The sequence below is a fragment of the Amblyomma americanum genome, chromosome 8 (genome assembly GCF_052857255.1).
Source record: "Amblyomma americanum isolate KBUSLIRL-KWMA chromosome 8, ASM5285725v1, whole genome shotgun sequence".
Taxonomy (NCBI): Eukaryota; Metazoa; Arthropoda; class Arachnida; order Ixodida; family Ixodidae; genus Amblyomma; species Amblyomma americanum.
In genome coordinates this window covers 90,149,314-90,163,411 of record NC_135504.1, presented here as the reverse complement: position 1 = coordinate 90,163,411, position 14,098 = coordinate 90,149,314, and the positions used below count along the sequence as shown (strand labels likewise).

Genomic DNA, 14,098 nt, shown 5'->3' with positions numbered 1-14,098 from the left:
CCGGAGGTGCAGGGTTCGATCGCCAGTGCCGTCTTGTGCCCATCGGTGATACAATCGGTACAAGCTTCCCCTGGCCTGGTGCTCGGTTAATCATGGTTAAGTGCTGGGGAAGTGGGCCTTGGGCCACACCTCGAGTAGTTGAAAGTACGTCGTGCCATGGCGTTCTTTGGCGGCAGATGTCCTTGCGCCATTAATATCGATCATCATCATCATTTTCCTGAAGCCGACATTCGTGGCACTGTGACGAAGTTCAATAACGTGTTTGTGACGGAGTTTAATTACGTATTAGCAGAGGTGCCCTGATGGATAAATGCATATGTGGAGCACTTTCACAATGGTGTTCATGGTATGTGGGCAACGCAACTCGCGAATAGACATGACTCTAAATCAAGAACATACGCCAACACTGCAACACGATCTATGGAAAAGAAGGCGAAACCGCTATGCTGCATGTGCCGTCTTACAAAATATGTGCTGCATTGCTCGTCTTTTGCTGCACGCTTCACTAATCTTTGGTCGCCAGGCAAAAGCTTAATGGCTCCTCACGACAGTTGCTTTTTTTTTTGCAAGTTTTTCTACACACTTCGGTCCATTTGAGCTTCGAAGTAAGTGTTGGTCACAGCAGAGAAAATTTTATTTATTTATTTGAAAATCGCCCGGCCTAGGCTTGACCCGAGCAAGAGTGAATACGAAAATTCGTAATACAATAAAATGAGTAAAACACGCAATTCAAGCCGCACCCAAATTCAGAAAACACAGAAACATATAACTTTAGCTGATTAAGAGAACCTAGTTCACCAATAAAATGTCTTGAAGAAAACAATATGGCAGCACAAATTCCATTCCTCTGGTGTGCTGAAAAAAAAAACTATATTTAAACCTGCAGGCTTTAGCGAAAATTGAAAGAAATGAATTTTCATGAACGTTAAGAGTCCTTCACAGCGCAGGAAGTTTTGTATACTCTGAAAGCTTAGGTTTCAATTTTCCTGACACGTTATTATCAGGAATTGCGAAATCGACCGCTTTTCACACGGATTTTCTTTGTTTGAATTCTGTTTAAATGTATTACAGGTAACGTGGAGTCTCCCTTCTAGACTTGGCAAATATAAACGTGACGGCTTTCCCGTTGACTCATTCATGCTGCATGATGTCTTTTTTCGAGTACGGAATCCTCAATGATGAAGTGTACTCGAGTAAAGACCTTAAACAAGTATCGCATGCCAATTTCTTGATGTGTGCCGGAGCAGTTTTTTGTTTTCTTCGAAAAGCACCATAACTAACGCAGCGCCGCTGTACAAATACTAGTCATATGTGGTGACGAGTTTTGCTTATTGTGAAGTGGAATTCCTGAATATTTATACTTCTTAAAAAGAAGAGAAAAGTTTCTTGATTTGAAGGGCGGCTAACTTCATCAGGGTAGCTGTTTGGGCAAGTTGGTGTATCATGACGATAATTTGCCGCTCACCCTACCTTGCTTCCCACTAATCACCGACATTCACATCACGTTGCTATCACGAATATTAAGCGCTTTGTACAAAAAAAAATAATTAAGCTCGAGAAGGTTAACGCCCAGGGCTGCTGAAATAGCTTGGCGCTCATTGATTCTTCAGCGTTTTCTTACACATGGAGAAATAAGTGTAGACGTTGAGGTTAAATAATTGCCCTTCAGATGCCTGTTATTCTCATCCCAGCGTGCGTATTCTTAAAATATCAGGAGTAGCACTGGTACGTCCGCCGTTATGCGGCATTTACCGATCGGCTTCGACACCTGCGAACATTGTTTTGCGTCACTCCTATGATTTGTAGTGAAATATATATTTCTAAGCATTTGCTGAAAGGATGCGCTCTGAAAGAAATATGCGTAGCGGCACGTCTCACAGTCTTTCGTCCATTTATGGTGTAGGAAAGAACTAGAAGATCATGTTGCGTTTATAAAAGATCTTTGAGTGTATTCCGGCTCAACAGCAAACAAGAGGTTGCTGCCTTTTCCGAGAACCTCACTTGCGTCATGCGGACTTTTCTCAATAGGATAAAAAGCCGCGCTTCAGCGTGGACTGCGATAAGCGATGATAAGCGTCCGAAGCATTGATAAGGGAAACTGAAGAACAAAGCATCCAGGCGACTGTGTTATATTCTCATTTCGTCAGGTTATTTTCCGCCCGTGTGCAGTTCATAGAGCGAGCTAGAGACATGGCAAGTGCAGGATTACCTGTATTTTCTTGTTTTTTACTGTTGAAACAACTGTGCTAAGAGAAACAAGACGTGCAATAAAACATAATTGAGAACTTTGCCTAAAAAGTTTAATCACCGATCAATTCATGCACCATATGAGAAGTTTTTTTTTATTATCATCCTCACTGCTATCATGATGATCATCCGCCTAACTGCGACTGCTAAAAAGCAAAGGCATTCCCACCTAACTCCAGTCAACCATGCTCTTCATCATAAGCATCAACCCTATCTCCGGAAGCTATACAGCTTCGGCTTGTAATTACCACACATAGGCATTGCCTCAAAGATCATACCAATACTATACATCTTGGAGGCTATCCTGGCTTTGTTATTTCGTTCTGCGTACGAAAGTTATTTCTCTCTTCGTACGAAACTTATTTCTTTCTGCACACGAAACTTATCCACAGTTGGTCTAACACAAGTGAGGGTAAAAATGCGTAATCTGTGCCCACTTACTAACATAAACGCTGTTTCAAAAGTCTGTCTAAGGTTTGTTTATGCAACTTTGGACTTGTTTTTTTGTATATTTATCTGAGGCTCAACGCAGCCAGCTGCAAGGGGCGGGAAAAGATAAGAAAACAAACGTTGTACTCATTTGAACGTAGTTTTTTTACCGGCCATTGCAAGCTAGCTGTGGTGTGCCCTCTGGAATTAGACTTCTTCGCAAGATCACCGCTGCACTAGTCGCGTTGATATATCTAAGGTCTGCTCTTTAAGAGGACCGCTTTATTTCAACTGCTCTTGCGCGGCTGTTGAAACCTATGAATGGTTAATTCCGTGCATATCTTTGCTTCTTCATTATAAGAGTACTGATCAAAGTGCAAAGTAATAGAATAGAGTTTTGTGCACCGAAGAATTCGCTAAATCCATTGCTTCCCTTTCCCCAGAGCACTGTTTTGTTTTTTCTTGACTGACTTTTAGAAGAGATAAAACTAAAAGCTCCGTGAGATTATATGCATTCATACTTTTCTGTGCTTTGTCCTATATTGAAGTGTTTCTATCAGTTCCGTGTATTTCGCACCTCCAAAAACGTGTGCCTAAAGAGAAGCTTTGTGCCTCAGAGCGCTGCCGACTACTCCATTTAACATAAAAGAAGAAGTCACGGTTAAACTGAGCACATAATGCGCAACATAACTAAACGAAGAGAATGCAACCCACATACCAGAAATGTAAATAATTAGTCGAAAATATGCAAAAAGCTCTGAGCAATAATAATCGCCTTAAGTGAGAAATAACCTTTTACTTTAGCAGATGGTTTTTCTTTTTATAGAAATCCAGCATCAACAGCTTTGCCACCTGCACGTATTTTCCGAAAATATGCAGATTTATGCACGGATGGTTGACATTCAGATCTGTCTGGTCCTCTACATTACTCCCATTCAATACGAACGGCTAGGAGCATCAATGGCGTTACTCTACTGATTTGAAGGATTTGAAAACGCGTAGATTTCAAGATTATACCTCATACTACGATTCCAGTCGCTAAGATTTATAGGGAAGTTACTAGTTAGCCGCGAATATCAAGAGCGACCTCTGAAACTAGAACTTAATTGCGAATAATTTTGCTTAAATGCATCACGATTCGCACACAAGCCAATAAAGGACCTCGTACAGACCAGTGCCTGCATGGCCTGCGTTCCCCGCTATGTAAGTCTTAAGAAAACAGCGTACCGACGAATGCTGAACGACTGCCCGAGACCATCGGCCATTGCAGACAATTGATCGAGTGTGGCCACCTTTCGTGCATGATGGCACAAACATTCTTGTATTTATTTCCCTTCAGAAGATTTGGCCGTATAGTTTCTGCCCCTGATGCCTTTGTTCGTGGTTCTTTACTAGATGCTAGACGAAAAGAAAACACAGGCGCGGAGGACTTTTTTCACGCTGAACTCAAACAACTTGGGTTCTTCCTCAGGGACAAAGAGAAAAATGTTTTGCCAACACGCTGAATCGTATCAGGCGGCTCAAATGCGCGATTTGTGCGCAAACACTTCAACGCGCTAGCCAACGACCGCGACATCTGGAAACGAGTTCGAGAGCTCTCCGAAGAACCAGACACGGTTCACACTCACTGACAAAGCTAAAAGTTAAAAGCTGTGCTGTTAGCAGTGCACATTGTTTATGTACAGCATTAGCTAAACATTGCATAGCAAATGGACCTGACTTTTCCTATTTATTGTAATAGCGAGGCAAACGCCGGGATATTATGTTTCCTGCATACTTATAGTCACTTCAGAGATACCGTTGAACATTTTGACTTCCTGCAGGCAAGAAATGGCATCCTTCCCTTCCGGTTACTTGAAAGGAGGAGATGGATGTTAGCTAGGACTTTGGTAATTTTTCTACCATTGAAGCCGGTGTAGAAGAGCAGTTGTTTTCTCTGCCGAGATACCTTCTTTTCACTATGAAAAAGCCGGCATTGTGGACAAAATTCCTGAGAGAACCATTGCCAATTGAGGGCTGCCGACTGAGGTTTTATTAAAACACTTCACCGTGTACGCCGAGCCTACTGTCGTTGGCTGGTGTTACATGTTTCTGAAGAAACTATAGGCTTTTAATGCTGGGCTAGTCGAGCATAATGAATATTTCTTCTTCCGTTCTGACACGTATATTGGTATCAACTTCAGAATAACGGCCCGAGGGGCGAGTTGGTGCATGATGAAATGAACGGCGGCGCAAACAAGGACACTAACAAGCAAAGAGACACCACATGCGCATGTGGTGTCTTTTTGCTTGTTAGCGTCCGTGTTTGCACCGCTGTTCATTTCATCGTGTGAACTTCCCAAACTTTCTACTTACTGGATTGCGTAGCACATAGGCAGGCGGGAGTAAGAAGTGCAAGCTGAGGTAGTTGGTTGATATTCTTGAGTCGTAACAGCGCGAAAAAAACAAGGATGAAGAAGGCCGGATAGTTTCTTGCAAAAGCTTCAGGATGCACAAAACGAGGGGCGGGATCCAAAAATAAGCTCCACAAACGAGAAGCATTGACAACTAAAAAAATTGCAATCTTGAAAAACACCCTAGCGCAGGAGAAGACGAAAATACGAAGAACAGAAACGAACACCACGGGCGCTAACTTCCAACAGCTTTTATTCTTTACAATGTTTAACAATGTTTAGATGTTGGCTCAAGCAATGGTTAAGATGAAGCGTATAGTTCATGGAACTGCCATTCTAAAACTATATGTTGCCCTTGGATGTGAGCAATGGGTGAAGAAAGAAAAACTGTACCACCGTTGATAATTTATTATTTTTTTCGAGCCGCCGCGGTGGCTGAGTGGTTATGGCGCTCGGCTGCCGGCCTGAAAGACGCTGGTTCGATCCCGGCCGCGGCGGTCGAATTTCGATGGAGGCGAAATTCTACAGGCCCGTGTACTGTGCAATTTCAGTGCCCGTTAAAGGACCCCAGGTGGTCGAAATTTCCGGAGCCCTTCACTACGGCGTCTCTCATAGCCTGAGTTGCTTTGGGACGTTAAAACCCCTACAAACTTACAAACCAAAATTATCTTTTTTCGTGTCCGGAGTAAACGCATGAGGCGTCTGGGTAGACAGCACTCAGCTATATTTCCATGCTCTAAATGGAAGCAACAAACTCATGCGAAAAAAGACTCATAGAACAAGGCAGTTCACAAATGACGGCGTAGTGGAGCACAGCTTAGGGCTGTGCATACCAGGTCAGCATAGGTGGAGTCGTCACCCCACCTGCAATTTTTTCGCAGTGATGAGCGACAATGAACTCGTTTCTGACCAACTCATAAAAAAATCATGCGTGATACACAACAAAATCGAATAGTTTGCGCACCAACGAACCGAGGAACGAAAGCGTGTCCAGGAGTAGACCTCATCTTTCTCTTGTTGACGTGGGATTAGCAACGCCCAGACTTACTATAATCGGCTGCAAACTAAAAGTGCTAAAATGCCTACTCTCACCTCTATGGAATTTGAACAGACCATGGCTGCTTCTCTTATCCCCAGTTTTCCTAGGCGGCAACAAGGCACGACAACTATTGTGCAGACGCAGAGACTCATCGCGCGGTCACGAAGCCCGTAGCCCCAACACACCATTTGATGGCCGATAACCACCAGTTCAACTATTGCACAGATTGTAGAGAGTACATGTACTTAACGGCATTAAATTCAATGTTGGTGTATTTGGTTCTAGAGTAATTGATGATCATAATTTTCTGCAAATCATACTTCTAAAAGACATCACGAACTCAAATTTATAAGCTTTTTATATAGGATTAACTTCTTGATTCCGAATGTTCGCACTAACTTCGGAATTCATACAGTCGGATTTTCATTCATCAAACTTTCGAATTCATTGCACTATGATACTAAAACACTCCGTCTTGGTCGTCATTTAAACGCCAGCTTAATATGTTTCTTACCAACTGCTAGCCTAATTGTGTTTTATTTTTTTAATTGTTTTGTGTTTCCCCTATCGGTGATATCTCTGGTTTTGTGTTTCAATATGTTCTTTTATCTAATATGGTATAGTGTTCACCTGATATGTTATGACCCATTACTGTTCGCGGTTGCTATTGCTAAAAACTGTCATTAGTTTATCCATTTTAGTATAAGAGGTGCCCTTACAGCACATTGCCCTGGGACTTCTTTCTGTATGATCAATCAGTGGATGCTTGCATTTTTTATGTATTTTATGAAATTAACTAAACTTCTAGCTTCAAACTAAGAAACCGTTTTCAAGATATTCAATGCGCGAAAATGTAGCGGCTACGGCCGGGGAGATTTGACTCCTTTCAGAGACACTGGGACACTTATGTCAAAACCCATATCTGTTTAATTTAAAACACCAATTGACCTACTCGCTGTTTTTTTTTTTTTTGCGGCGTTGAACGCCATATTAAATGAAAAATATTGTATTGATTTTCCCGTCGTTCGTTTTCTTGCCTGCCTTAGAGGGTTACATGTTGGTAGGGCTTTAGCGGCTTGCTCGAAAAGCTTATTCATAGTTTTTGTGTGCCAGTTTCCTTTGCTACGACTTGTAGACCAGTCTAATTGTATAGTTTTGTGCGCACTGGTTTTCAGGCACAGGTGGACGCTGTGGAATGTGAGTGAACCTTGGTAACTGGTCTACAGGGACCTAGGAGGGGATGCGAACAAAATATAGAGGTTGTGCTGCGAGACAGACATTACCAAGCAAAACCTAACAGCACGAATTATTCACAGCTCTTCCGTTACAATACCTAATGCGATATGTCCAATAAGCACTCCCGTATATGAGCCTGTTAGGACAAGAACTGCCATACTTTTCGTGGCAGTCAGCAGCGTGCATCAAGTTTTAAATAAAAGAGAAAGCTTTGCTCTTTATTACAAAGGTATCCTGATGCATGGGCACGTGGGCTTCCACTTTAATTCTGCACCCGTCTGAGACAGTTCTGTGGTCCTCATTTGAAGATGTCCACAGGAATGCTGCTGTCGTACTCGCGAAAGGTTTATCTCGAGATTAAAAAATGATGGCACTTACATGGTGATATACATTATTTATTGCTTTAAGTTGAGGTCCTAACAACACCTTTTCCCTTTCAACCACTCATGCTGTATGTCGTAGATGTGCCCCTTGACAGAGATCTTTGCAATCCAATGTACCACATTCAAGAACACTGGCGTCTTTTGTGTCCTGGAAGGTAATTAGATATTTTCCAAGGCTACGAACGGCTTTCATAAAAAGCCTTCATAAAAAATAAGCACAAGGACACATTTGACACGCTCCCTGCCCTTCGTTGCACTCGTTCCGAAGGCCCAAATAAAACTCATGACCACCGATATCGCAGCATGCTGAGCTCGATGGCTCACCAAAAAACGGCCGACAAGAACAAGTGCATAGAACAGCAATTAGCAGGGCACCCTAGGCACACATACAAAACATAAAAGGAAGCATGGCCTGACCCCTCGTCTCTGCCATCTGCCTACGTGAATGGCATCTGTCACGCGACCGCAGGGAAGCATATTCTGCTGCCTGCTAGGTAATAAGTCGCCCTTGAGCAGGCTCTCGATACGTCGCGATTTCTCTTTAAAAACCTTTGGCTGGGACCAAAGCCCCTCTATAACACCAGGTACCACTCTCGACTATACTCCAGCCCAGCACTTACTCGCAGCACCACCAATTCTGCGATGAGTGCACAGGCAACGTTCTGACGCTGGGGAACCTAGTTCCAGTAAAAGCAAGCATACGGGCAATGGGATAGCATTCTTTAATGTGGGCATGCGCCAAACGCTATTTCATATTGTGCCTTAACGTACGCTCGCATTACATATCAGCGTTACATACTTACATAGTTTAGCGTGCGCGACTGTTGCTTGCTCTACTTATCGTTTTAAAAATGGCAATGCTCTTCGAAGCAGGAACTCTCGCCCCGAAATAAATTCGTGGTTGTTGGTGCCTTTTTCAGTACGTTCACTGGCAACAAATGGGGCACCAAGCTTTCGTTTCGTCTCATCTCACCTCTAACAAAACGTATGAGCGATAAATTTGCTTTATTTTTTTTTGTTTGTGTGACGGTTCTGACACTTGTAGTACTAAGTAGAAGAATCGGTTTCTTGATAAAAATGTTTTGCGTTTTTGCAACCAAGTGGTATCACTAGGCGGAGCTTATCGTGGCGTCTCTCTTCACATAGACTGAAGTTAAAGTGCGAATGTGACAAATGGTGTAACGTCCCGTAAAATGCTTGCGTTCAGCGTATGTAAGCGTGCTTATGCTTATGGTACGTAGACAGCGCGTATATATACTTTTTTCTAACCACATCTGCGTATGCCGCGAGAAGGCGACATGCAGACAAGGTGCGGAAAAACACACATTACCCGCTCTTCTGGTTGGCTGTGGAGGCCTCTGCCTTTGGTTGCCCTGCAAGTTAGATATGGGATGAAGTATATCTCTTGTGCACTTCTCTGACCTTTGTTACGCTCCCAACAGATGTTAGCACTTGGCCTCTGGTGCAGGACCCTACACAGAGCGCCCTAACTTCAGCGCCACTCGCAGTCAGTAACACATATCACAATAACGTTATGTCTATTAAAGTGACAGATGTGTGGCAAACTTCTGCTTTAAACAATCTTACTGCCGTATCGCCCTCGGACTAAGCGGGGTAATCATTGAATGAAGAATAAAGAAGAATAGAGACACCTGGCATGATGCCGTGTTGTGTTACGAATTAGAGATAGTGTCGCTGCGGCTTAATCGCAACGCCTTTTTGCAGCCGCGAAAAGTGCGAGAAGGCAAATAATGCACTACCGACTTAAGAATAAATGAGACCTAACTATGTTCACAATCTTCCACGGCGTGATACCGACATACATAGCGGAAATGTCAACTGAAGCGCTCTTGTGGGGTTTCCGCAAAAGCAAGGGACAATGTGCGCAGAGAGGATGCAGGCAGTGCAGACTGCATGTGCTGGAGCACTGGAAGAGCAGGGCTGCAGACTGTCAGCCTGCCCTCCATACTTAGGAATTAGAAAAAAGCAAGGAAACAAGTGGAGTACAATACATCGGAAAAGCAGCTGACCACCTGGAAAGTAAACAGCGCTCATAAAGACGGTGACAAACAAGGTAAGAAACACACTGCGCTATCAATTTAATTCCAGAATAGCACTCCGTGCATCTGTTCTTCCTTATCCCTGACTTCATGTGCATGTTTTTCTTCGTTATTTCGAAAAGAACTCACCAAGAAACCCAACATCTTCCAGCTGAAAATTTTTTCACTGCAGTTACCGAAGCGTTCAATGAAATGGCAACTTCACTCTAAAGGGCGCTTGCACTGTTTGCACGAAAGGGTCAAAAAGTGTGCTCTTTGGATTGTCGTGAACACCTGCCTGAAGCTCTGCCTACCTGCTGCTGTGTACTTACGACGAGTGGGCAGAACATTCCAGTGAGCAACATAACGACGCGCCAGCGCCTCCTTTTTGCAAAAGGCAATGAAGCCCCAGCGAAGGAGCATGAAACCAGGGTGACACAGTAAGACAGGCGTTCTTGTTTCTGGAGCGATAGACGAGCATGCTTGATTGGCTGGTTTTGAAGAGAAGGCGGAAGTGTTGATTCGAAGTCGACACGAAGAATGCTTGCGAACTGAATGCCGAGGCGGATCTTTTGCAGCATAAAAAAAAAGAAACGCTGAAAATACCAGTCGCAGATCGACACTACAAGTATATATCCTCCCTATACCTGACAATAGAAGATTTGTGCAATACACAAGGCGACGGAATCACATCCGCAGCAGCGTAACAAAGTGGTTTAGTGTCCTATAAAGTTATTTATCGGCTTCATTTAGGACCTGTGTGCTACCTGAAGAGTACAGTTCCACACGTATTGCCTCTCTTTTCTTCAGGAGGTGACAGAGAGGTGTGGGTTAGTGCGGCACGAGTTTCAGTGGTGGAAAAAACGCAAGCGTAGACATGAGCACTAGTGCAGATGTAAAAGCGTTTATAATAACTTGTAGCAGTGCAACTCCATCCACCCCAACCCAACAGATTCCAGCACACAATGCGTCACAGAAGTAATATAATTCTGTTCGGTGCTGTGAAATCTATGCAATTTTGTCCATATAGAACGGAGATCCGAACGCAGCTACACTTATTTCAATAATTTGCTCGCTACCCTATTTTTGAATCCTATAGAATTAAACGAACACCGAGGCACCGTATTCTTCCTGGATTCAGGATGATGTTGCGAAGGAATTAAACAATGCTGATAATTCGTTTACACTGCTCGTGTTTCAAAATCACGTCAAATGGCGCAGTGGTTAAGGTGCTCGTCTACTGAGCCGGAGTACCGTGGTTTGAACCCGACCGCTGTGACCACGTTTCGATGGTGGCGATACGCAAAAAAAGACGCCCGTGTGCTGTGCGATGTCAGTGCACGTTAAAGATCCCCAGCTGGTCGAAAAGTTTCCATAGCCCTTCACTACGGCACCTCTTTCTTCCTTTCTTCTCTCAGTTACTCTTCATTCCTTCCCTTACGGCGTGCTTACGGTGTCCACCGAGATGTCAGACGGTTGCGGCGTCGTTTCCTTTCCTCAAAAACCAATTTTCATTTTCATTTCTCTTTATACTTGCAGCAGCTACGCAGTGTATTCAACCTTGCATTCTGCATGATCGATGCCACTCACCATAGCAAAGTGTTCATTTACTGGTTAGAGGAGTAAATACGGCGAATGAGTGACCCGTACCCTGGACAGAAGATTTTACGCGCCCGCTCTACACAGGAATCATATCAAACGCAAGACACAGAGTAGGACCGTGAAATAACTCCTAAAGCACTCTTGGGTTGAGTAGCAAGGCCGTGAACGCGTTGTTTCTCTAAAGTGCCAGTTAAGAACTATAACGTCCAAGGACTTTATCTACCAGGGAGGGACAAGTTGATTACCTTCAAAAGAATGTTTTATCGCCAGCACACTGCATCGTCCGAGCCAGAAGACTGAATTGATTCACAAGCCCCATTGCGCAACAAGCCACTACAAATGTGCTATATTTCTCTTTCCAACGTGGGATTTCGTGTTTTTTCACACAGGCATCACAGGCATTGTGCTAAAAAAGTAGAGACAGCTGCAGCTACAAAAATCCTTCTCTAGAAAGCAATAGCACCACTTATGTGGGTTGTGATGTCCAAATATGTCGCGCCACAATGAAATGAAATAAAATGAAATCACTTTCTCCAATAATTCCCACCGCACTGAAGGCTGCTAGATTTTTCCGGGACAGAAAAACGATGCGACGCCCATCATTCACATAATATGCTACAGGTTATTGGCTATTAGTTGACATTTCTCTTTAACACATAGTTAAGTGGTGACTTTATATTCTTTGCACTGCGAGATGCCACTAGAAGACACATTGCCATCTGCGTTTGTTCAAGTGTATTACTTAAAGCATGATGGTTTGTCATCTTCGATGTTTCATCTTGGTGCCTGAAATGGTTCAGTGAAAGGCTTACAGCACACATACCTTGGAAGTGTGTCTCGGCAGTTTCAGGCCTGCTTTGCTTGTAGTCGCTTCGTCTGTCATCACACAGTGCGACATTTTTTTAGCCTTCATTGAGAAGTGTACATCTTCGGGGAAGTGTTTCAGCGTTTCATCGTCGTTCACGTTCAAGCTAATAATGACGATTTTCCACTGACCGTTTCCCTGGCACTCTTACCCGCTTTGCACATAGGCTTTACTATTCGCGCCATTTCTCGGCAGTCAATGTGCTCCTTGCGTTATGTATATGCGTCTGCAGTTGGCAGTTCTAAGGTTGCTATATGCAGCATGTGCGATTTTATTTGGGATGCATCACTGCTCTCGTTCTTCTCGTAGAATATTAAATTGTGTGCCCATAGTAAACACTGAGCAGATACAGTACATGCACTGGTCGTTGGCTGCAGAGCAGACTCGCCTACCAATTTAGAAAACTTAAGGTGAGCTAACAGAAATTACGGTTAGACTAAAATGCGACACCTTGGGTGGGTTTTAAAAATTAGACCAATTAGGAGTACTAAGAAAGAAACGTCCCTCAGCAGTGTCTATATTTTGCTGCATGCAGCACATGCTTGGAGCCTGATGGACCCGCAGTTAAACGGGCTACAAAAGTGAGCCAAAGCGTGAAACAAGCGGCAGTACTCACTCGGAGGCCGCTGCGTCTAGAGCCAAGAAAGCGAATGCCCCGGGATTGCTGCCAGCACCGATAGTCTATATCGCGCCGCCGGCTGATTGCTGAGGGGCGGTGCCACAAGCGCGTGATGGTCCCGGACAGCAGCCACTCTGAGGCTTGGGGAGACACGCAGCAGGCAGAGGACGACAAGCGCACAAATGTGTGGCTCAGCTGGCACAGCTTAAATGACGGGAAACGACTTGGGAGACAAGGCGAAGACTAGATATGCGCTATTAACACATTTAGGCCACGCTTGATAGAGTTGACGCAGATGTGTCCGTTCGTAACATTTTTCCTGCGACAATCTTGTTTCTCCTTCAGTACACCGAGGTTGAGGTGGAATTAGGGAAGCGTGACAAGAGCAGGAATATTCATTACAGGCTTCGTCTTTTTGAATCTTACATGATTCTCAATCCCGCTTGCTCTAAAGAAGCAACGCCTGCAGTTTGCGAAGCGAAATAATTCTAAGGAGGACTCAATACTAACGACAATTCCTCACCGATGGCTGTCCCTGATTGCTCAGCTGTCAGTGTGTGTTCGTGTTTTGTCGCCATGGGTGTTTTTCCACATAAGTGATGCTATTGCTTTCTAGAGAAGGATTTTTGTAGCTGCAGCTGTCTCTACTTTTGTAGCACAATGCCTGCGATGCCCGTGTGAAAAAAACACGAAATCCCATGTTGGAAAGAGAAATATAGCACATTTGTAGTAGCTTGTTGCGCAATAGGCCTTGTGAAAAAGCGGCACGCATTGGGAAGGTCGATCAAACAAGTCCTTTAATATGCACGTGTGATACATTAAAAATGTATGCGCGTGTTAACTTGGGGTACAGGCCAGCTTACATCAAAGGCGCGAGTACAAATTGAAAAGGAAGATGCAGCAATATTTCTTTCCGCCGCTTTTTAGAGGTACGTGCCATACAGAACGGACGACAGAAGAGAAAAAAATAATATTCAGCCTCTTCTTCATGTACTTATTACTTACCTGCAGGGCCTTCTTGACCAAGCGAGGCGTCTAGAAGGAAAAACAGTGCACAAACACAGGACGAAGAAAAAACACGATGGCACAACGGCTTCAGAGAGAACGCTTTTTCTCAAACTATACAGATTTGGTTTAAAATTCATAGACAGCGGTAAAACACCCATGGCGACAAAAGACGAACAGACACTGACAGCTGAGCAATCGGGGACAGCCATCGGTAATAATGAGTACAAGTGTTCCACTG

At 43.9% G+C, this 14,098-nt stretch overlaps 1 protein-coding gene across 2 annotated transcripts in view; it reads right to left on the bottom strand.

Moving 5' to 3' along the window:
* The window catches only part of LOC144101992 (beta-hexosaminidase subunit alpha-like), a 57,719-nt gene extending 44,663 nt beyond the window's left edge, over window positions 1-13,056 (bottom strand). Inside the window, exon 1 of one of the 2 annotated variants that reach the window (XM_077635238.1) lies at window positions 12,850-13,056. The gene's annotated coding sequence lies outside the window, so the exon portion shown is untranslated. Of the gene's footprint in view, window positions 1-9,057; window positions 9,083-12,849 lie in introns of those variants that run through there. The other variant, XM_077635237.1, reaches the window with a different exon arrangement.
* Window positions 13,057-14,098: the final 1,042 nt, after the last annotated feature.